Consider the following 22,983-nt stretch of genomic DNA (forward strand, 5'->3'; position numbering starts at 1 on the left):
TATTCAAATTTTTAGTGAGAAGTGACGATTTTCATTGTTGGTTTGAAACATATTGTTTCTTGTGAAATTTAATGCAATTTCAAAATCTTCATTACCGGAATTTATATTGTCTATTTTAGATTTAATGCTGGCTTTATCGTTGCAGTAACTGAAATAAAAACCATTCCCTATAAGCTGATGGAATGTAAATACACTAATTTTTACATAACTGTTCCCAATATCAAAAGCGTCCACACATTTCTTGACAAAATCGAGATTGACATTTAAGTTAGTTTGACCGACACTTCCTGACTCGTCAACTAGAAATCCAATATCTGCTGGTTGATCGGAGCACACTGCAAAACAAAATTCGAAATTTTAAAGTCAAGTGATGTATGAATAGATGATATGTACATAGACATAATTTGATGAATATAGAGTCTTCAACAATAAGCATGTGTCTAGCCCATACTCTGTAAAAGCGTGGAATGATTAAAAAAATAAAAGTCTAAGATTAACCACCATACTCATTATCACACATTATATTTAATCATCGAAATAGTGAAAAACGTCAACTACTGACTAATCCATACTACAATAGGTACATAAAAATATGGCAGGGTGTATTATGTTGAACGCATCTATCCCATTCAACTAAAGACAAAGGATACAACAGATACAGTTAAGTCTGCCTCATATCTTGACTTACATCTAGAAATTGACAATGAGGTTCGGTTGAAAACAAAACTTTACGACAAAAGAGATGTTTCGAGCTTCCCAATTGTGAACTGTTCATTTCTTTGAAGCAACAATCCAGCAGCGCCTGCCTACGGAGTATATATCTCCCAATTGATACGATATTCCCGGTCTTGTATTTCCTTGTTAGAGGGTTGCTGCCCACAAGGTAGCTATTAAACCAAGAGTTCCAAATGGTTATGTTGAAATCGTCCATTCGTTATTTTTATGGACGCCATCACGAGTTTGTTGACCGTTATGGAATATCCGTTTCACAGATGATATCGGATATGTTCCTTATTTCTTAACTACAATCCATTCCATTTTCACGAATGTGACCTACCGAATTATACTATTTAGAGGATTTGTAATAACATAAGCAACACGACGGATGTCACACGTGGAGCAGGATCTGCTTACACTTCCGCAGCACCTGATATCACCCCCAGTTTGGGTGGGGTTCGTATTGCTTAGTCTTTAGTTTTCTATGTTATGTCTTGTATACTATTATTTGACTGTTATTCTTTTTCTTTTTTAGCCATGGCGTTGTCAGTTCATTTTCAAACTATGAGTTTGAATGTCCCTCTTTTATCTTTTGCCCCTCTCTTATGTTAAACAAGTTTTATCCATCTTCCTTTCAAATTTCTATTACATGTAGTATATTACAAATATAACATTAACGAACATTGATAAGGAAAATCACTAAGGTCTAAAATAATGTTATAACAGAAATATACAATAAACTATAACAGAATTACTAAAGAAAAAAACATACCCTCAACAGCAATAATTCCTGACAGAAGAAGAGGGAGAAGAAGACAAACAATCATCATTTTTATGAACCTTGCTGAAAAAAAACCAACACAATGTGAGTGTGATGCATCATATTTTGAGAATTTGTGAAAAATTCATTGAAATTGCCAATGAACATAATATTTTTTTTTCTGAAGTATAAGTCCGTTTCCATTTCTGTTACATGATATCAACGTAAGAATGATCTCGTACTATTGACCTGATAATCAATTTCCTGGATACGTTTTTTTTGGCCATCTCGTATACAATAAAGCACAAACTTACCTGTTGTTTAAACAAAATTAAAAACAAAACTTGAATAGTCTGTATGAATATATATGTTCTGACCATTAAAAACTACTTTCAGAACTTACCTGCTTGATAAACATCCTCATAAGGCTCAATTTAAGAACGAATTATGTTACCAATTATCATTATTTGCATACCCAACAATACATTGTCGCACAGATAACTGTAAACTCACAGATTATTGCGAGGTATTTTATCAATGCGAATAATGCTAGGTTATGATTGGAATAATAGGGACTTCCATTCTAATGTTTGATATACATATCTATATGCAGGTTTTCTTCAAATCGCAATAACTAGTTTCACACTGTTGCCCGTTCTTTACAAATCGCAATAATAAAGGCATGCAACAATTTCTTATTTTACAGTATATGATGTTTACTCACATAATAATACTTCATGTTCATGTAAATAAAATTGCATTATATATATATTTATTGTTAGTGAGACTTTTTACCTACAGAGACACTGAGTTACCGACCTATTTTTACAGATCAGGGGATAGTAGTTTACTGGTGTCGTAAATTGATTAAGATTATTACATTAACTTACAAAAATTGTAGAAAAAAATGCACTCAGACAGGGGTGAGACCGGTTATGCGTATCCTGATATGCATGCACCATCCTCCATTATTTAAGAATTGAACGCTTTTTTTATCTAAATTCATTGGGGTGTAAAAGCGTTGACCGAAGTAAATTTTGTAATTACATGTTTTCGCTATGGTAATGAAAACACGATTCCTGTAAATGTTTTCCTTTTATTTACCTGTGCACTTCATTATGGAAACGTGTGTCATCATACATGTTTAATTCATGCAATTAATTTAGAAATGAAGAATGACGCGAGATTGCTGTTAGCCAATCAACATAACGTATAATAATGAAAAATACTTCTAATGTAATTATAAATCTTTACAAATCAGTCTATGTTCCTATCCTGCATGAGACACTAAACTATCAATATAAAGCACGCAGTAATAAAATGTGACGTACAAACGGTTTCAGTGATAACCTACATGTCCCTAAAGTCATATAAAGAACAAACAACTAGGACACGATCAATAATAAGCTTCTTCATTACTAAAACTATCCATTCAGTCGGTGTTTCTTTCAAGAATGATAGGCGTCAAGACACATGGTCATGAGATATTATGCAAATCAGATTTCAGTGAAATTATACGTGTCACTGCAGCTATAATACATACAAACGCAACCCAATGTTTAATAGCGACTTTCCTAACATCGAAACAACCCTGTTTGCAAATATCGGGTCTGGTGATTTTATATAATGTTGCAGTCAAAACTAAATGTATTTGAATATTTCTAAAGCTGTGATTACCATTTGTAAAATAATCATTTCTAAAATAGATATAGAAAGATGTGGTATGAGTGGCAATAAGACAACTCTCTCTCCAAGTCATAATGTGTAAAAGTAAACCATTATAGGTCAACATGTCTGGAAAGTAACTAAACTGTACGCAATGCACTGCATATAAGAAACTCTTAAAACATTATATCCGACTTGTTTTATGTTTTTATGTGCCTGTTTTAAGTCAGGAGCCTGTAATTCAGTGGTTGTCTTTGTTACTGTGCTACATATTTTTTTCGTTCATTTTGGTTTTTTTTTGTACATAAGTCCCAAGTCAGGAGCTTGTAATTATGTGATAGTCTTTGTTGCTGTGCTTCATATTTGTTTTTTATTTTTGTTTATTTTTGTTCATGCATTAGGCCGTTTGTTTTTTACATTTTTCAAATCGGGGCCTTTTATAACTGACTATGCAGTATGGGCTTTGTTCATTGTTGATGGCCGTACGGTGATCTAAAATTGTTAATTTTTGTGTTACATGTATGTGGTCTCTTGTGAAGAGTTGTCTCATTGGCAATCTCACCACATTTTTTTTTATAGTTGTACATGAGATAAGGTTTAGATCAACATTTCCGTATCAGGTTAATATTTTTACTAGTGATTATGATTTACTAATAACAATCGTTTTATTTATTTGTATCACTTTAATGTTTGTTAAAACAATTTACTGTGGATTCATTTATATCGTGGGAACCAAGTTTTTTAGTTTGAGGAGAACTTGCATATTCATGGATATTTAATTTCGTGGTTTTAGTAAAGTCTAAATATATTCCTTTAGAACATTTGCAATTCGTTGAACATTTAGATTCGTGGTTCCCGTGTTCCCACGAAATCCACGAAAATTGGTATCCAACGAATATTATTGAATCCAAAGTATAAAGACTACTTTGAATAGGTATATTGCATACTGTTTTCATAGCAATCCGTGTGGATGGCCGTTATATAGTATAAACATAAGTTTTATGAGATTTAAGATATATACGATTGATGAGTTTGACTGTCCCTTTGGTATCTTTCGCCCCTCTTTTTGAAGAATGATATCTGTTTATACATGTTATAGAAATTCTTTAGAAATTTCCAGAGAACAAAACATCGTTGTTATTGTTTTTTTTTGTTTTTTTTTGTTTTTTGTTTTTGTTTTTTATTTGTAGAATCTTAGTTAAATTACCTTATGATGCTTGTTTGCGATTAAACACTTTCAATTTATCATCAAGATAATTTAGTATTAATCCTTACTTAGGACAGAAACATACATGTCATACATGTACAATTGAGAATGAAAATGGGGAATATGTCAAAGAGACAACAAGCTGACCAAAGAGCAGAAAACAACCGAAGACTACCAATTGTTCTTCAACACAACGAGAAAATCCCGCACCTTGAGACGTGCTTCAGCTGTTTAAATTTAAATAAATTACAAACACGAAACAGTTCGGTTTCTTATCTCATATTCCATAATGCAGTTTTAAAAGATAACTGTTAGTTGTGTTTACTAACTTATTATAAATTGAGCATATTATCAATGCTCTATTTTGGAAGCTTACTTTAAAAAGAAATGTTTTAATTATAATTGCGTTCATGAAACATAAAAGTACAAGTCTTTTGAAAGGTATATAAGACGTCGATTTCTCGTTTTAAATCAACTAAAAAATAGTCATCAAGGAAGTGAAGTTTCTCAAATCAAAAATGGTCTGCATATTGTATCGGTTTATTTTTCTCGTTTTTAATATATCTGATCTCCTTACAACATTTACACAAATGACCAATAGTACACCTGTCATGCATGATAAGATACAAAGTTTGTTTAACTGTTTTATCTATTAAGGCATATATTCAGCAAAGTTCTTAACCATATCTTTATTGAAACTCAATAACCTATAGGCTTTAATTTTAAAGTATATACAGTTTAAGCTTATACGACGTATCGCTCATTAAATACGACATGCTGCTTGCATAATCTATGTTTTTTGAAAAAAAATACTATTTGGTTTAGATAATACTGTATGGTTACATATTCGATTAAAGATATTACATGTATCTGCATTACACATCAACGATATTATCTGAATATTCTCTATAATCATATATATTTTAATCACTTAAGCCTACTGTTAAGTCTTACCTGCTTATAAACTAGATTAGGAGTCGTCCGCTTGAGGCTCAACTAAAGGTTCTCATGTCATGATTGATAAGATTAAAGAAAAAAAAAAGAATGAAATAAATTGTCAATATCGATTAAGATTTACATTATGATGTCAGCAATTATGATTTTTAGATCTTAATGCATATCTCCAGTGGCAAGTTTTTCATGTTTGTGTCATCTTATTTATATTTTCATAAAAATGTATTTAAAATTAGACTTATGATAAAAAGTTTTAGTTTTAAGTCAACATCGTATGTCTCTAACTGGATACACCATGTGGATCTGGTTAACATAAAAATTAATAATGTACAGCTTATTTAAAGTTATAACTGTCTGTTAGCATAATCGTTCGAAGATCAGTATCAATGTTCTTTAATTTGCTTTTAACATTCATGTTTTTCTTTATATATTTTGAATTATCCTATATGCCTTAAACTTATAATATTACCTACTGTATAATATTACCTGCTTTATAAATTGAATTAAAGATCTTCCGCATGAGGCTCAATTTAAGAATGAATTAACTTACAAAGTATTGTAATATGTGTACATTTTTACAAAGCTGATATCTGTTTACATAATTCATCATTGTACATACTCTTAACAATATTCAAAGATGTATTTTGCGTGAAAAGAAGTATTTATTTCGACAGAAACAATGGGAAGTCACTGTGTAATGTTAAACTACACAAATCAATTCGTGTTTTTATCGAGCGTGATACATCATGTTAAACAAACGCATTCATAAAAAAAACTACGTAATAGTATATAATGTTTCGGTGATATCCTCTGTGTCACTGCAGCCATATAATGCACACTAAAATTGTTTGGAAAAATCTGAGTTGATGATTTCTCAAACTGAATATATATGACAGTCAGTAGAAAAACAATTTGAGGATTTCATAGCAGTTAATTAGCTGCCTACGATATTCCAAACTATATGAAATGAAAAAAAAAATCAAACAGTATTGAAGTTACTACCAGGTAATCATCTTGTGGCGCAGGATCTGCTTACCCTTACGTAGCACCTGAGATCACCCAAAGTTTTTGGTGGGGTTCGTGTTGCTTAGTCTTTTGTTTTCTATCTTGTGTCTTGTGAACTATTATTTATATGTATATCTTTTTCTTTTTTAGCAATGGCGTTGTCAGATATTTTCAATATATGAGTTTGACTGTCCCTCTAATATCTTTCTACCCTCTTTTGTAAGTTCTTTAACAATTATATTTGACTTGTATTCGAAATAAGATTGTTATCATAATTTACGTTTCAGAGTATTATATGTTTGGTTCCTCAAAACTATCGTCAAATGCTACAGAAAATGGGTACATTTCGTACCGTTCTTCAATAATTTTAGCAATTATTTAGTATATTGATCAGCGTCGTTCAATGTTACTTTTCAGACAAATGTCTTCCAGGAATTGTCTTTTGAATTATGTTGCTGGTACTATTTTTTAATTTAGAATGAAAAAAATAACCATTCTAATCAGTCAACAATATATAGCTTATTGGATATGCTTTATATAATAAAGAACTTTTCTATTTGCAAGCACAGTTTTTTTGTTGTAGTTCTTCTTACATATTCTTAACATTTTCCCCAGAATTAGTCCATCTGTAAGGTATTTCCTTTATTTAATTGATAAACCGTGTTGTGTTATAACTGTTTTTACTGTTTATTTATAGATCATACAATGTTTACCATATAGATAAAACATAACAATCTATGTATTGAACTCATGTCTATGAAATAGTTTGATAGATACATCTGAATTTGCATAGCTTCAGTAAAGATCACGCTTTTAGAAAACTAGCTTTCTATAACCAGGAACAATCTTGGATTGTTTCTATTGTTTTTATGTTAGTTGTTAATCCCCGTACCGATTGTTTTAGTTAAGCCTATTGCAACTCATGTGTATAGTTTATTGTAAGCTTGTGCTAACACACCACTGTTCCAGGTTAGGGGGAGGTTTAGCACGGACATATATGTTCAACACCAAACTAGTGGATGTATGCCCCCACAAAGACATCCTGTAAGTCGCTCATGTAAGAACAGATTTGGTGATAAATCTAATTCGGTAGATCATATTTGTAAAACGAGGAAGGAAAAATGATTACTATATATCATTTGTGATCTGTGAAAGACATATTCCACATCGGTCAAACTTATTGTGAGTAATATTTAATCAAGGAATCTAAATAGTCAAGACAATATTTAGAACATCGTATTAACTTGGAGATATATATGCTGTATATGCATGCGCTGATGGAATATTGCCACTTATTTGATGTGCTTGTGCTTTTGATTTTGCCATTTGAATACGGACTTTCGTTTTGAATTTTGCATTTACCCCCAAAAAGAAGAATTTGTGATTTCACATGTCAAACTTATTATTTTTATCTGAAATATCTATATTTTTATAAATTGATCCTTCTGTTACCTGCTCTTTGTTTGAGTAATGTTGACAGCTTCAAATGTATGTTATCTAACAAGTATTTAGCCAAATTTCCGGAGTTTTTTTTGTGAATTTGTTAGGTCTATTTTCTTCTGAAAGAAAACAATGGCCCGAATGATCGACCAAAGTTGTTATACAATGTTGTACAAATGTATCAGTGACACATGAACGTCCTTGAATATGATCATTGCATCATCTGAGTAAATGATAATTTAATTAGTATTACAGATAAAAAGTATTTGTAAATTTTAAATAAAATAATGGGTTTGTTGAAAACAAAGGTTCGAAATTACTTACTATAAATGGCATTGTGACACAGAGGCAAGCACATGGTTCGTCAATTATTCCGTTCTGATAAATATTACCTGTCGTGTACCGTATCAAATTTAAAAATGAACATGAACATATGATATTGCTATTTTTACCCTTTAACACGAAACTATGCAACGCAATATATTGATTAAATATCACTATGAAAGTTTGACATACAATGTCCGCCAGATAAAAGTAAAAAGTGTAATTTGCGATACAAATTGTTTATCTAGATTTTGTTTCGTCTTCAAATTAGAAATTAAATATACCCCTGTATGATTCTTTAACAATTATAGGCATCTCAATATTACTGATACTAATATCTTAATGTTTGTGTTAATAAACAACAGGCGTTGTCATACTTCATAGAAGTGCTATAAGTAAAAAAGAATGAAAAGAAGCTAGCATTCCCCATGTGGACTTAACTCCAAGTTTTGCTTTAAGAATTTTATCTCAATTTTTACTTACAGTGCCTTTATTTAACTTTTCTCTTCTATCGAATCTAAAAAAAGAATGTAACTGATAGAGTTAAATCGGCTTCATACCTTAATCTCCATCTCTCAATTAACCACGAAGGTCAGTTGAAAACATAATATTGACGTTAAAGATGTAGAAAGCTCCCAATCTTTTAACTTTCTGTTGTAAAAAGTGCAAGCATGGACTACATTTGTGGTTTACTTCTCCTAATTGAGAACAAATTTTGTCTTTTATATATTCATTGCTTTGATATAAGATTCCTAATTACAAGGAATTGTCAGAAACAAAAGCGAACAATTGTCGAAGTCATTCGTCCGGAGGTTTACTGACACCATTAGGAGTTGGTTGACCATTATGGAATATATGTGTTACAAATTACCACGTAACATCAATTTAACGAGTGTGGCATCATCAAATGAGAGGTATCATCTAATGTGTAAATACCATTGCAAACATAACGGGTGTAACTAGTGGAGCATGGTCTGTTTAACCTTCAGTGGCAACTAAAATTATCTCTATCTTTTGAAGATTTGTTCTGATATGTGTTTTATTTTTCTACCTAGTCTTTGTCGTTTTGTCGTTTTTTTGTTTGTTTTTGTTGTATTTTGCAATGATGTGTAGCCTTTGTGTCGAATAAGGAGTTCTGAATATCCACGTTTTATGTTTGGCTTCTTTGTTTTCATCTACATTACGCATTGATATTGGTGTGTTACTACTGAAAAATTTGAACTTGATAATAGGAAAAATTGATTTACTGTCAATCTTTAAAGAAGAAAAAAAAACTATCAAATAACGCAAAATGTAACATACCGCCAATTGGTCTCTTATATTGCCATCAGCATTTCATCAAATGTATAACACGTGTGGCAAAAAAAAAAGCAAACTAGACAAGATATCAATATTTGTTTGGATTCATTGATATATTTAATAAATATTATTCATGTTCGAATCTATTCGTTGTTGTACATGTTTGTAAGGAAACATACATTAAACAGACAACAAGTATCGTTGTTATTATTTTTCTTAATTTTTGTTTTAAAGGCATTTATTTTAAGTAGCTTACACAAGAGTATTTTATTAACAAATATAATGTTAAAGATGATACCTACTACGCAGATAATACTTGTGAATATCTTATCGGAAGAAAGTAAAACTTGTAAAAATATGTCTGTATCATTTGACAAAATAATTAGAATATTGTAAACTTTATTAATATTTCCTTCCCATTCAATAGTATTCTTATTGACTGGGGATCAAGTAATGGTTATCACTTTTCAAGATATCACGGTGTTTCCTTGTACCGAAAAAATAAATTTGATAGAAACATAATGAACACATAAATCAAACATTGTTAATAACACATATGACAGATAACATTTTAGGAACCTAACGCTTTTCAAATAATGTCATGATCCAACAATGAAGATAAAACCTCGCCCATAACATGGATTATGATATATTACAGGCTAATTGTCAGAGATATATAAATTTAAATATTATCTTTCAAAAAGCTATTTATAAAGTTACAGATCATCTCGCTTATTTGAATCAGACATATAAATATCGTGAACGAATATTCCTTAACCTATTCATTTAATTAAATCCAAAAAAAGGGAGAAAAAATCCCTATGATGCTGAATGTTTAAGCCATGTCACCCATCTGTGAAAGGCAGTATTTCGCAACAAGCATCATTTTGAACTTTACACAACAGCAATTTCAAAAAAAATATCTAATGTCATCACACACCAACTATGGCTTTAGAAGGGTTTTATTTCCCGATATAGTTTCCAGTCTTTTAAAAAAATGTGCATAGCCATTATGCAACAAAAGACACACATGCAAGAAATATGACTATCATGAATTGTTTCAAAATTATATATCATTAATCATGTTGTTCTTCTGAATAATCTATTGAAAATTATTTGGAGACAAATAATTTATGTTTTATCAACAAATTGAGAACCTTAAAACATTATGGAAAACATGCAGTATTAAAAAGTCTCGGAATGGCAAGAACGTCATCGTTGGTGGGATTCGTGTTGCTATCGTTTTCTGTTGGACTTTTTTTGAGCCATGGCGTTGTCAGTTTGTTTTCCAATTATGGGTTGGAGTGTCTTCTGATATTTTCCACCTCTCTTTTGTGTAGAGATTCAACCCTTCAGTGACAAAAGGAATGAAAATAACTATTTACTTAACAAGATGACATGAGATTCTACATGTTTTTTCATATATGTTCGTATATATACTTCAAATGATATAGAGGTCTTTGAACATGTACATGTAGTATTGGTCTTTAACGTAAATAATGTCAGACAGTAATGGTATTTACGGAAATGTGCAATTTCAATACTACATTAAGGCATGTCAAGCTAAAACTTGTCAAATTATTGAATATTAGAATGTTGACTATGTGTTTTAATCAAAATGTATGGAACCTTTTTTCATTGTGGCAAACCTGTTTTCCGTTACATATCGTAATAGGTTCAAATGCAATTTAGATATATGAGCTTTTAAAATGAAAAAAAAAAAAAGACAATTAACGCATTGTCTAGAGAAAACAGACATTGTTATGATCATTTTAATCGCATTAAACATGATAAAATGAAATATTTTCAAAATTTCTGTTCAAAGTAAAACAACGTAACGAACAAGAATGTGTTATGTCAAACAGTGTTATTTGTAATTATGTTATTACAGTTACATAACAACAAACATAAAAGCATTACAGTTTGTCAATATAAAGTATTTACAAAGTTAACTACAACCATAGACATGATAGAATCATTTTAAAGCACAAATATCGAAACTCATATATTAATACAATTTCAACATGTAGGATGCGTATGTAGGGATATTCAGTTATTCGTATTGAGATAATACAATATGTTACTACGTTTAAGTATGTGTCAACAAAAAAATCATATAAGTATGTGACAATTTTCCTATGGATGTTCTCCATCGGATAACTTTGGATAATACTAGATGCTAAATTCACAAATTACATTTGCTAAATTAAGCCTAAAATTGTTAGATCAGTAATGTTTGGTATTCGGTAGCAAATGATTGATGTTTACTCAGTGGAATTGAACTCATGCTTCTGTATAATAAACCAAAAAAAAGTCGGTGCCATTGTGTTTATCTGAAATCTTTTCTTTAACTGGTACAATTGAGGAGATGCATCTTGGTGGCTAATTAGACTATAAATGTATTACATGAGTAAAAAGGATACGGTATGTAAATCCACAATACGCTTTACCACCAACGACCAAATGACGCAGACACAAGCAAAGGTAGGTCACCATGATAAGCAAATCGTATACCACAGACAAGCTATGAAAGGCCCGAACACGATAAATTGATTGATTGTTTTGTGTTTAACATCACTTTCAGCACTATTGTTCTATTTCTTGGTAGTCAGTTTTCTATTGGTAAAAAGCAACCAACCTTTGGTAGGAAAGCTGACGATCCAAGTCAATTAATTTTGAGATCGAACGGACCTGATACGTGCAAAATTCGAACTCCCAACCACAGTGTGATACAATAGTTCGACTATGTAGACCACTCGGCCACCGAGTCCCCACCTAGACTAGAAAATGTAAAAAAATTCAAACTACAAAGCCGACTGCAAGATCGATGCTCCTAACCTAGGACAGAAAAAAACATTGGCGGGGCCCTATATGTTTGTTGGGATGAACAAACATGGGACAGAACATAGAAACTCAAAAGACAGATGGCATACCCAAGTTATTATTTAATATAGATTGAAATATTTTAATTGATTTTCAAATTAGATTTGAAAAAAATCTATTTAAAACTTAACATTTAGACTACGTCATCGCACGAAATACACGAAAGAGAGGTAACTCTACACTTTAAAAAAAAACCACAAGCATAATCAAAGTTCTGACGCACTGTTTACTCGAATAAACTTAAGATCTAATGGTTGGCTAATAACTGTTATATATTTCCATCTCCCTGTAGTTTACCAGAATAAAATTGATGTTTATTTTCATTAGCATGAACTTACAGTAGCTTTTCCAAGTTGAGTTTCAAACAAATCAGTGGCTTTTGACACGATAACATACAACATCTAAAATTTACCATTAATTAAATTTGCTAGGTATTATGGACTCTAAGGGAAAACTAGAAATGGATTTTTTTTACTGTTGGAGACTGGGAAATGCATTTAATGAATGTTCATATTTTCATTAGACGTATGTATAAATCAGACCACCCTTTTCCCAAACCAGACTGGAGGTGTTTAAGTGACTATAGTTCTGTATTCATGTGACGTAATGATTGTGTGAACATAATGTGTTGTTGTCGGTTTCCTTAACATGTCACAGCGTAGAGCTTTCTTATTTTCAGCATAGTCGTTTTTGTTTTGATTTCTTTTAAAATAGTTCTAATTTCAAAACCAAGACCACAATTGTTTTCTTAATTATATTATAGTATCATATTGAATTCGTGTATACTCAATGTTTTTTATAGTAATTGAGCAATCTTACACAAAAGGATTAACAGACCCTAGACATCTGTTAACTTTTTGAGATATTGACATTCAAAATCTATTAAAAACAGTGTTTAGGCTGTTTACATTTATAACTTGGAATACATGATTGATACAGTTAGGGGAGTGTAAGCTGTGGCAAACACTAGACTGCGCAAGGAAAAGAATATATGTTTTCTTAAGAGCCAATCTGCCAGAAGACCATGCAAAACCGTCCGAATGTCACTTTTTCCAAATGAGTTCATATTTGGCATATTGGTGCACCTTAGTAATGTAAATAACCACACACATTTTTTTGGGAAAATATTGAACCGATCTGGATATTTTTTGAGCGCCATGTTTTAACAGATGAAATTGCTCGAAAACAGCAAAAATAAGCCTTTTTTGGCATATTTCGCTGGTTTAAATAAAAAAATATGGTAACATTTATAATTTTTTGATAGTTGTTCCTAGTAATACATCACTTTAAGTGTAAGAATGCATAGAATTAACAATGCTGTCTATTATGTGTATGTATAATCTAACTGTTTCAATATGTCTTATTTAGCTACATGTCCAAAATGGCTGATTTTGGTCATCTTTCAGAGCCAAAATACTCCAAGACCCGTTTATTATTGTAAAACAACATATCTACTTGCAAAGTATAACTATATATACCCAATCAAAAAAAATATCAAGCTCGGCAAATAATGTTGGTGTCTGGTATATGCCACAACAAAATGGGGTAACCTGCATATTCAAATTTTCTCAATTTTGCCGTCTAATTTGTAACTACTGACATATGATAGGATCTGGACTTATAAATAAGTATAACAACAAATGGAAAAGAATAATTAATGTTTCATTTAATACATTAAGAAAATAATCATACATAAATACAAATTATTCATTATAAATCTAGAGGATCCCAGGAGCCGAAATAGATCGTATTGACAAATTGTGCACCTAAAACGATAAAAAACACATATTTCAAACGCAATCAATTTAAATTAGAAGTTAAACAATTCAGAATAAGTTCAGACTGTAAAAAAAAAGTTTCTTCTGACCACTTTTGCAATTTATTCTTATAATATATTGATATAGTTGTCGGATAGTAGCAGAAAACTGTGAAAATTTGTAAATTTACACATTTCAGGGACAATAGCTCATAGATGTTATGTCCAATTTTTCAGAAAAATGTTGGGTATTTAGATCTTGTCATGTTGATAGTTTTTATCAATATATATATATATATATATATATATATTGAAAAGTGTTTAAATTTTGTATACATATGTATATGTATGACACTTCTTCTAAAGTTATTAAGATGATGGTTTAAAAGTGAAAACTGTAAACAGATGATTTTAACAGACACTTGTTGATGGAAATTTTTTTATGCCCCTTCGAGCCTAGTATGCTAACAAGGCAAGATTTGCCAGGTACCTATATCTATGTTGCTGCAATGTGGTCAATGCAAACATGAAAATCATAAATGCTTCTAAAAAAAAATCCCATAACTAGACGAAAAACAAATTACTTAGTCTATATATACCAGTGCAAAATTTATAAAGAATTTTAAATGAAATTGGATAGCTGTTAAGATTACTGTACCTATAATGCTCTACATCACATCCTCGGAGATAACAGAATTAAAATAAGTCATATGAATCTTCAAATTTCAATAAAGTTGAATGTGTTTTTTTATACTTGAACGGCTATAGGTTTTACTATAAAACAAGTGTACATTAATTTTCTTCTAAAAGAAAAACCATAACATTAAAATCTCCATAAATGATGAACTGTTATTTTTTGAGACATCATCCCATGGAAGATTTAACTGATGTTTTAAAGTCGGAAAGTTTCTGTTGCTTGTTTGGTTGGTTGAGATTGTTTCTGTTAGAAACATTATCAGTCTCCCAATCTGATGTTGACTGCTGTGAAAGTTCAGTTGTTGTTGACACTGACAGAAAGGTTAGATGCGAGTCTAGATCTGAAAACCACAAAACATACATACATAAATCAGGCTGTTAGTTTTCATATTTTTTCATTTTCTTATTTTGGGGCCTTTTATGGCTGAATATATATGCAGTATAGGTCTTGCTCATTGTTGAAGGCCATATGGCGTATGAAGACCTATAGCTTTACTTCTATGTCATTTGTTCTCATTGGCAATCATACCACATTTTTTTTTAATTTCATATATACCACTGACAGGAAATAAAATTGACAACTTTTACTGTAAGTGGATGCAATTACAAAATTCTCCCAACTAAAGCCAAATCATTTTTGCAGAATAGTTATTATCCACTCCTTTTAAGCATGTCCACATAGCCCTTAACATCCTTACAATAATAAAAATTGCGTCCATTTCGTTTGGCATGTCAAATTACCTCTCAATATAATTTTACATTGAAAACAGACAATGGTGATAATTTGACCGCTTTTAGTGACAATCTTTGAAATGGTGGCCATCTTTATATCTGTTCTCTGTGTCAAAGTACAGCTAAATATCAATATTCTTTAAAATCAAACTCAACAAAATTGAAAATTTTACCCTTTATTTGCTGTGTCCATCTTTAAAAAAAAATTTCATTGTTTTGTTGGCATGTCAAAAGTGCTATAATTCCTTAATGTCAATTTTCATATAAGGCCATCTTGAAAATGTTTGCCATTTTGGAAGAAAAAACAACCTTACTTTGTTTAGCAAGTCAAGCTACCACGACTATCCCTAATTAACAATTTTCATTAAATTAACCAGTGTTGAAATTTGTGCCATCCTTGGTGGCCATTTTGAAAATGTTTGACATCAGATAATCATCCATATATTGTGCTTTGTTTTCACTTAAGTTTCATTTAAAAAGATAACACCAGTTATCTCAGAAAAGGACAAATTTTGTGGAAGATGAAGAAAAAATGCAAGTATGGACAGAACATTCAAGCTACACAATGTATAACAGCTCTAAATTTGTAATGGGATTAAATATTTGACAAAGAATAGGTTTCTAACACAGAATATATATGGTATAAAGATAAAGTTTAATAGATTCAGCATATCAGAGAACCCCAAGATCAAATTAAGATTTAAAATTTAGTTTAATTTTGGACCCTTTGGACCTCAAAGTAAACCAATTTCAAAATAGGGCCCAAAAACTAAATACAGGTTAGATTCAGGCTGAATCAGCATCTTTAAAATTATTGTTGAAATCAAACACAGTTAAATTATGGACCCCATTTGAACCAACTTGAAAACTGGGACCAAAATCATAAATCTAAGTACATATTTATATTCAGGATATTTGATTATTTCTATTTATCATTCAAAGAACCCTAATTCATTGTAATTAGAGTTCAAGTTTTGTTAAAATTAAACTAAGTTAAAATTTGGACCCTTTGGACTTTAAAATGTGGACAAATTTGAAAACCGGACCAAAATTAAAAATCTAAATATAAAACATTTGCATTTTGTATATCAAAAGAACCTCAAGAATTCAAGTTGTGTAGAAATAAGAAAAAAAAAATTTGGTCCATTTTGAAATCAATGTGAACCAATTTAAAATGGGGCCCAATTGCAACATCATAAATTATTTAAATACATTGTTAGATTTAGCATATTAAGAACCCAAATAATGTATTTATTTTAATTTGTTCTTGTCCTAAACATGCATGAACTATTTGCCATTGGACATTAGCATTACCAACAACCAATCAATTAATCGAACAGGTGAAATATCTTCAAAAGTACCAATAAAAATCTCCCCCTTTTATATTTGAAAAAGTAAAATCACAAAAATACTGAACTAAGAGGAAAATTCAAAAAGGAAAGTCCCCAATCAAATGGCAAAATCAAAAGTTCAAACACATCAAACGAATGGATAACAACTGTCATATTCCTGACTTGGTACAGGCATTTTCTTATGTAGAAAATGGTGGATTGAACCTGGTTTTATAGCTAGATAATAAACCTCTCACTTGTATGACAGTCGCATCAAATTCCATTATATTGACAACGATGCAAGAACAAAACAAACAGACACAATAGGTAAAATTGTCAAAAATAGGGGTACAGCAGTCAACATTGTGTTATCATCTTAATCACTATAAAAGCAAACAAATGTAACGAAGAAGCACAAAAAGGCATACATCAAATTTAACATCCTCATTTTGCTTATATTATACGATTTTATATATCTATGTAAAATCCACCCATAAAGGATGGAAGGTTTTAAGTACTGGCGTAAAATCGCGCGTTTGAAATTCGCACAGGTAGACATAAAATAATTTTGTCGTTCAAAGTATGACGGGATACAAAATACAGAGTCACGTAAAATGGATATCACAAAAAACAGACTTAACAGTAAAAGTAATACGTATTAATAAATAAAATAATTGAAATGGAATGTATGAACAGTTCATTAGTCATTGTTAGTTATTGAATGGAAACTATAGGAGCCGCCCACTATAGTACTACAAATTAAAATTAGCAAAGTAATTTTTCAATGGGAAAACCAAGTTAACAAAGACCTGTTTAATAAAACTGATCTACAAATGTATAACATGTAATTGTATAATTATGTTATTATATAAGTGATTACATATACTTTGTATGATTACCATGTTATACAAACAGTTAAATTATTATATAATTTAATAATAACTTACCAATATCTTCTTCTATACATGTATTTAGTTTGACCTGGCTATTGTCACTTTTACAAAAAATCATCTTAATTGAGCATTGCTTGCATATATATAGCCCTAAAAATAAAAAGTGTTAAACTATTAAATAATTCTTCAATTTTGTTTTACATGAAATAAAATATATCAGACAGGAAATGTAGGGTAGTGTAGCATCACTGTGCATGTAGTTTAAATGTAAGTTTTTTCTTTTAAAAAGGCCTCTATAAGTAATCTACATACATGTACATGTACATGTAGGGTCCTAAAATTAAACTTTACAAAAGTTTGCAATGCTTTTGATTTTTTTAGTCTCCATGGCCTATTAGTTCATTAAAAAAATATTATTCTCTGGATAAAGTTGTCTAGTGTTACATGTACAGTTTGTTGTATGTAAAACATGTATTTGTAGGAGGCTTTTCCACGAGATAAAAGTTTTTTTAGTAGACAAAGACCTGAACAACTTCCAGTAAGAACTGAAAATATAACTTAGGGGAAGAGAATAAAAACCTGACCTGCTAAACGTTGAATATGTTGAAATAGATTTTGATTATTATCATGATTCTGGTCTATAAATTGATTTTTTAAAGCAGAAAATAAATATATATTGTACCCTGGTTAATAGCTTGAAAATTAAAATTCTGTCCTAAGCTGACAAGGACATAAATATTTTGACCATTCTAACCCCCCCCCCTTGCTTTTTTAATCAAATGGTCCCAAGACAGAACAATGTATATACAGATATAAATTATTTGCTTGCACTTTGCCATAGGAAATAAATAAGATGTCTTAGAAACAGGTCAGGTGTAAAAGAATATTCACATGCCCCTTCAACACCCACCCCCCCCCCCCCCTTTTTAATCTAGCTAATGTATCAATTGTTGGTTCCCTAATTTCAGATTGACTATATGGAACAAATGAAAATTGATTGTAAGATTTGTACCTGTTCCTACTGGAATAACTCGTCCTGTATACAGCCTGCTTTGAAAGGGTGAAGATCCTTGGTCAGCTTTGGCTTTGCTTGAAGAGGGTTGGACGAGATGTTGACATCTTGCTTGACTATCATGTCAATGAATTCCATAAAAGTCCCTGTACTTCAAGCATATTCAAATACAAGATGATGTAACAACCATGGGAAAATAAACCACTCCTTGTCTTATATAAAATAAGGAGTCCTGTTGGAAATTCTACACCATAGTTTTCAGTATTATTCAGACTTCCTTAATGTAGATGAATGGTAGTCTGTATCTGTATGAATATGTTTGGTTACCAATGCTGGTTTCAATACCACGGTAGAGAGAGTGTCGTTGATTTATTGATGGTGCGCCAGAGCAGTTTTGACACTCTCAATCTCAATTTTGGTGCGAGCAAGGTGGTTCCACTCACTCACCTTTTTTTTACGAAGAATGATTTAGAATACTTTTGTTTTGCTCGTTGAAATCTAAAAACACTTTTTGCTGTTCATGGAATTATTTTTCCAATCAATATTTATCATGTTTATTCACTAAATTATTGTCATGATTGTCAAATTTCTTGGCAGTACATTTTAATTATTTTTTTTGGAAATGCTATTTTGGTCTTTAGTGCATTCAGATATCTTAATTAGTTTGTAATATGTAGATGTATAAGGCTGGGATAGCCCACATGCTCATCCTAGAATTTTAAAGTCACAAACTTCACTGTAAACATTTGTCTGCCAAACCATCAATGGGAGCTGACATATTTGAGATCTTACCCAAGGGAGATAAGTCAATGGAAGAGCATAAAAGATGGACTCCCTGGTTTCAGACAATTTATTGATTTTTGGACTTGCAGTACAAATACGTCTTATTTCATTTTTCAGGCAAATTGATTTTACTTGTTCGAATGATTTTATGAGCCATTTTAGTACCAATTGTGTTTAGAATTTAATTAAAATCAAAATCAAAATGTGTCAATTTGGGACTAAAATCACCATTCTTCCAAGGCATAAATTAACATATAATAGTCATTTGCCAAGCTTAATATTTTGTTTTGATATAAAACATACCCCATAGTTAAAACCGATATAAGTTGCAAACATATCCGGAATGGGTCTTGCAAGATAGAAGCGAATGAAAACCACGTAAAGTCATGTATGAAAAACCCCGCCTTTGTGTCCCTGCTCCTGGCAATGTGCCAAATCGTTTAAATTTTCATTTGTATTGATCATAACATAGTAAAATGGATGAGTTTCAGCTGACATTACTCTAAAAACTCAACTTCCCCATTTAATATGCTTCTGGGTCATTCTTAAAAGGCATAAACAAGTTGGATTTTTCCTTGGTTTCATTATGAATTTACAGAATTATGCAAATGAGGCTGTTGCTTAAAATAGATACGATTCTGGGAAAAATTAAGTGGTCAAATTCTTTTATTTTATGTCAAGGATTAAGATGATGTATAAAAATTTGTCAAGTTGTGATTGTCGATTTGGACGATTTTCTGATTATTGCATGGTTTTCTGGCGGATTGGCTCTTAAATAATCTACAGTTTTATTTTGTTATACATGAGTATAATACCGACTTAACTGTAAAATTTGAATGTCTTGTTTTGGGGTAAGAGTGGGGACTAATTTCATTTTGAGCTTGTTACATTTAGGAGGAAATCAATTATCACTATCAAAACGAGGAGGAAGATACCATTGCGACAATCAAAACTCATAAGACGAACAGAAATTAATAAATCCATTACACAATTTGAGCATTTATTCAAAAACGACTGTTTTGAATAATTTTATTAGATTTGTTTACGTCCGTCGATGCATTTATAAAATATTTAACATTGAAAATTTTGTATCAAAATAACTTCAATCTAGCAAAGTTTATCGCCGAATATTATACAGAAACATGTTGATTGATTTTTTTTTAATTACGATAATCACAAAAATTATATGGACACTCGGATTTTGACGCTATAAGTGGAAATAATAGAATCATGATAACAGGGTAAGTTTGTCATACCTCTTTCCTTACATCTTAAATTCGACTTTTTTTTGCAGTAATGCTAAGACATAATGTTAACCCCAATGCGAAAACCACGACTAATGACATGTATAATTACAAATATACCATAGCATTACTTCTTACTTCAACATACGAAAAATTAATGTGTTGGAGTTAATCATTATTACGAGCGCTGAACCCCTTCCTATCCTGGGACGTTGTGAAACAGCACACAATAAGGACAGACTGAAGAAAAAAAAAACGATTAAAATTTGCATGATTCATCAGAACGACAGAAAAACAAAACAAAAACTACTAATTCAAACAAAAAAAGACACAAAGTACCAATTCAAGCAAATTATAACTAATGAGTAAATCATGTGTTTCCAGACAGTTGTTTGGGAATACTATTACAAATTTAGAGAATCGAGGAAATATTTTGACGGATGCTTGGCTAGTGTGGGCAGAACGAGATTTTTTCCAGAAGCATGGGTTGTTATCCAGTCTTGACATTCACTGAAACTGTAACATACCGTAATAGAATGATAAATGTTACGAATCGAATAAGAATGTAAAAGGATTTTTGTTATTGCCATTTACAACAGATTCAATATTAATAGATTGGTAGTTCAAGGTATGCAAGAGTTTATTAAATTCCATTTTTAGAGTAAATTAATATTTCCTGCTTTTCTGTTTGAAAAGATGCAGAGTTGTCTTTCTTATCATATTTACCACGATTAAATAGTGCGTGTGTCATTTGATTGTTCTTCAAGTAAATTTGTAAATAGAAAGAAATTTTTCAATCGATATTGTATAACAACTATGGATATGGCGTTAATCTAAATCTTAAAATCAAAATGTCGATGAATATTTACTGTTTATATATATCTGATATACATTTTTAATTAAAAAGCAACCCTAATTTAGTAGTTTGAATCATTTAGCCATAAGACGTATATTATCAACAAAGCTTAAATCTGGTTGTTATTTTCTGATTCGTACAGTTCACTAACAAGGCTTTTCAGATGTCTTGATCAAATTACACTTGGTATAACATATCTTTGTGAAATCTTTAAACATTTTATTTTAAATTGGACATAAAAGTTGTGAATTTCCACACAGTTTGAGGTAAGACCTGGAGAATCTAACCTGTTAAAATTTAATATGCAAGGATTTTCGAAAAAAATGTATTGCCCGGTAGACCTTTGCAGAGACATTTATTTTGACATGGTCAAAAGAGATAGATAGAATCAGATAGCATATAACCAAAATTACTACATCACTGATTGAAAGCGATTTAAATTGATAAAACAATAGCTATCTTTTTTGTCATGAAGCTAATAATTTTTATTGATATTAATTTTAGATATTTAACAACCAAATGGATGTTTACACTTTAATGCATGACGCTCGTTTGTAGTTTATGATTTAATTTATATTCCCCTAATCAAACTAAGGAACTTGTTTTTGTCATTGTTGAAGGCTGTACTGTTGCCCATAATTGCTTACATCCACTTCATTTGCATGTTGGTTGATAGTTGTCTAATTGACAATTATACCACACCTCCTTATTTTCATATCAATGCGGTAGGTTATGTACGTTTATCACAGTGAAATGGTCTTTCCTAAAATTGAAACTCGCGTTTTCCAACATATATAGAATATATTGGAATGTTTATCATATATCTAAATCAAGCAATTTGCTCTAGACGCAAAGCAAGCAACAATCAATCCAACAATCCTAATCACATTTTAACGGAACTATAAAAACGGTTATACCAGAGGAGGTTTAGCTTGCCTTGCTATATATAAAACCAGGTTTACATTTGTCATTTCGGGGCCTTGTATAGCTGAATATGTGGTATGGGATTTGCACATCGTGGAAGGCCGTACGGTGACCTATAGTTGTTAATTTCTGTGTCATTTGGTCCTTTGATGAGAGCTGTCATATTTGGAATAATATCACATCTTCTTTTTTTATATTTATCACACAATTTTCTAAAAAACATGACTGTTTGGAATATAAATATAGGTATCTACTCGTTTCGTTTGTTGTTTTCATTTGATTGTGTCAGTTGTATGAGCTCGTTGTTTTTCTTACATTTGTTTGTAGCTTATGCAAAAGTGTGTCACTCATAAAAAAACAAACTTGATATAGTTTCCTATAACAACTAATGTCTATCAAATATTAATTTCAGTAGGTATAGTGTCCGGCTAGGATCGTGGTTTTTCGAGTGGATCGGTCCGTTTTTTTTTTTGAGTGTATATCGGGCTTTTTCGAGTGATAA

General features: G+C 30.9%; 1 long non-coding RNA gene across 1 annotated transcript; it reads right to left on the minus strand.

Annotated features, from left to right (window-relative positions):
* Positions 1-13,900: 13,900 nt before the first annotated feature.
* On the minus strand, positions 13,901-19,811 carry LOC127721704 (uncharacterized). The gene is made up of 3 exons (XR_007991405.1): positions 18,675-19,811; positions 17,717-17,812; positions 13,901-15,047 (listed from the first exon to the last, which is right to left on the minus strand). It is a non-coding gene; the product is annotated as an uncharacterized LOC127721704 (long non-coding RNA).
* Positions 19,812-22,983: the final 3,172 nt, after the last annotated feature.

The sequence above is a fragment of the Mytilus californianus genome, unplaced genomic scaffold (genome assembly GCF_021869535.1).
Source record: "Mytilus californianus isolate M0D057914Y unplaced genomic scaffold, xbMytCali1.0.p SCAF_12, whole genome shotgun sequence".
In the NCBI taxonomy this organism is placed as follows: Eukaryota; Metazoa; Mollusca; class Bivalvia; order Mytilida; family Mytilidae; genus Mytilus; species Mytilus californianus.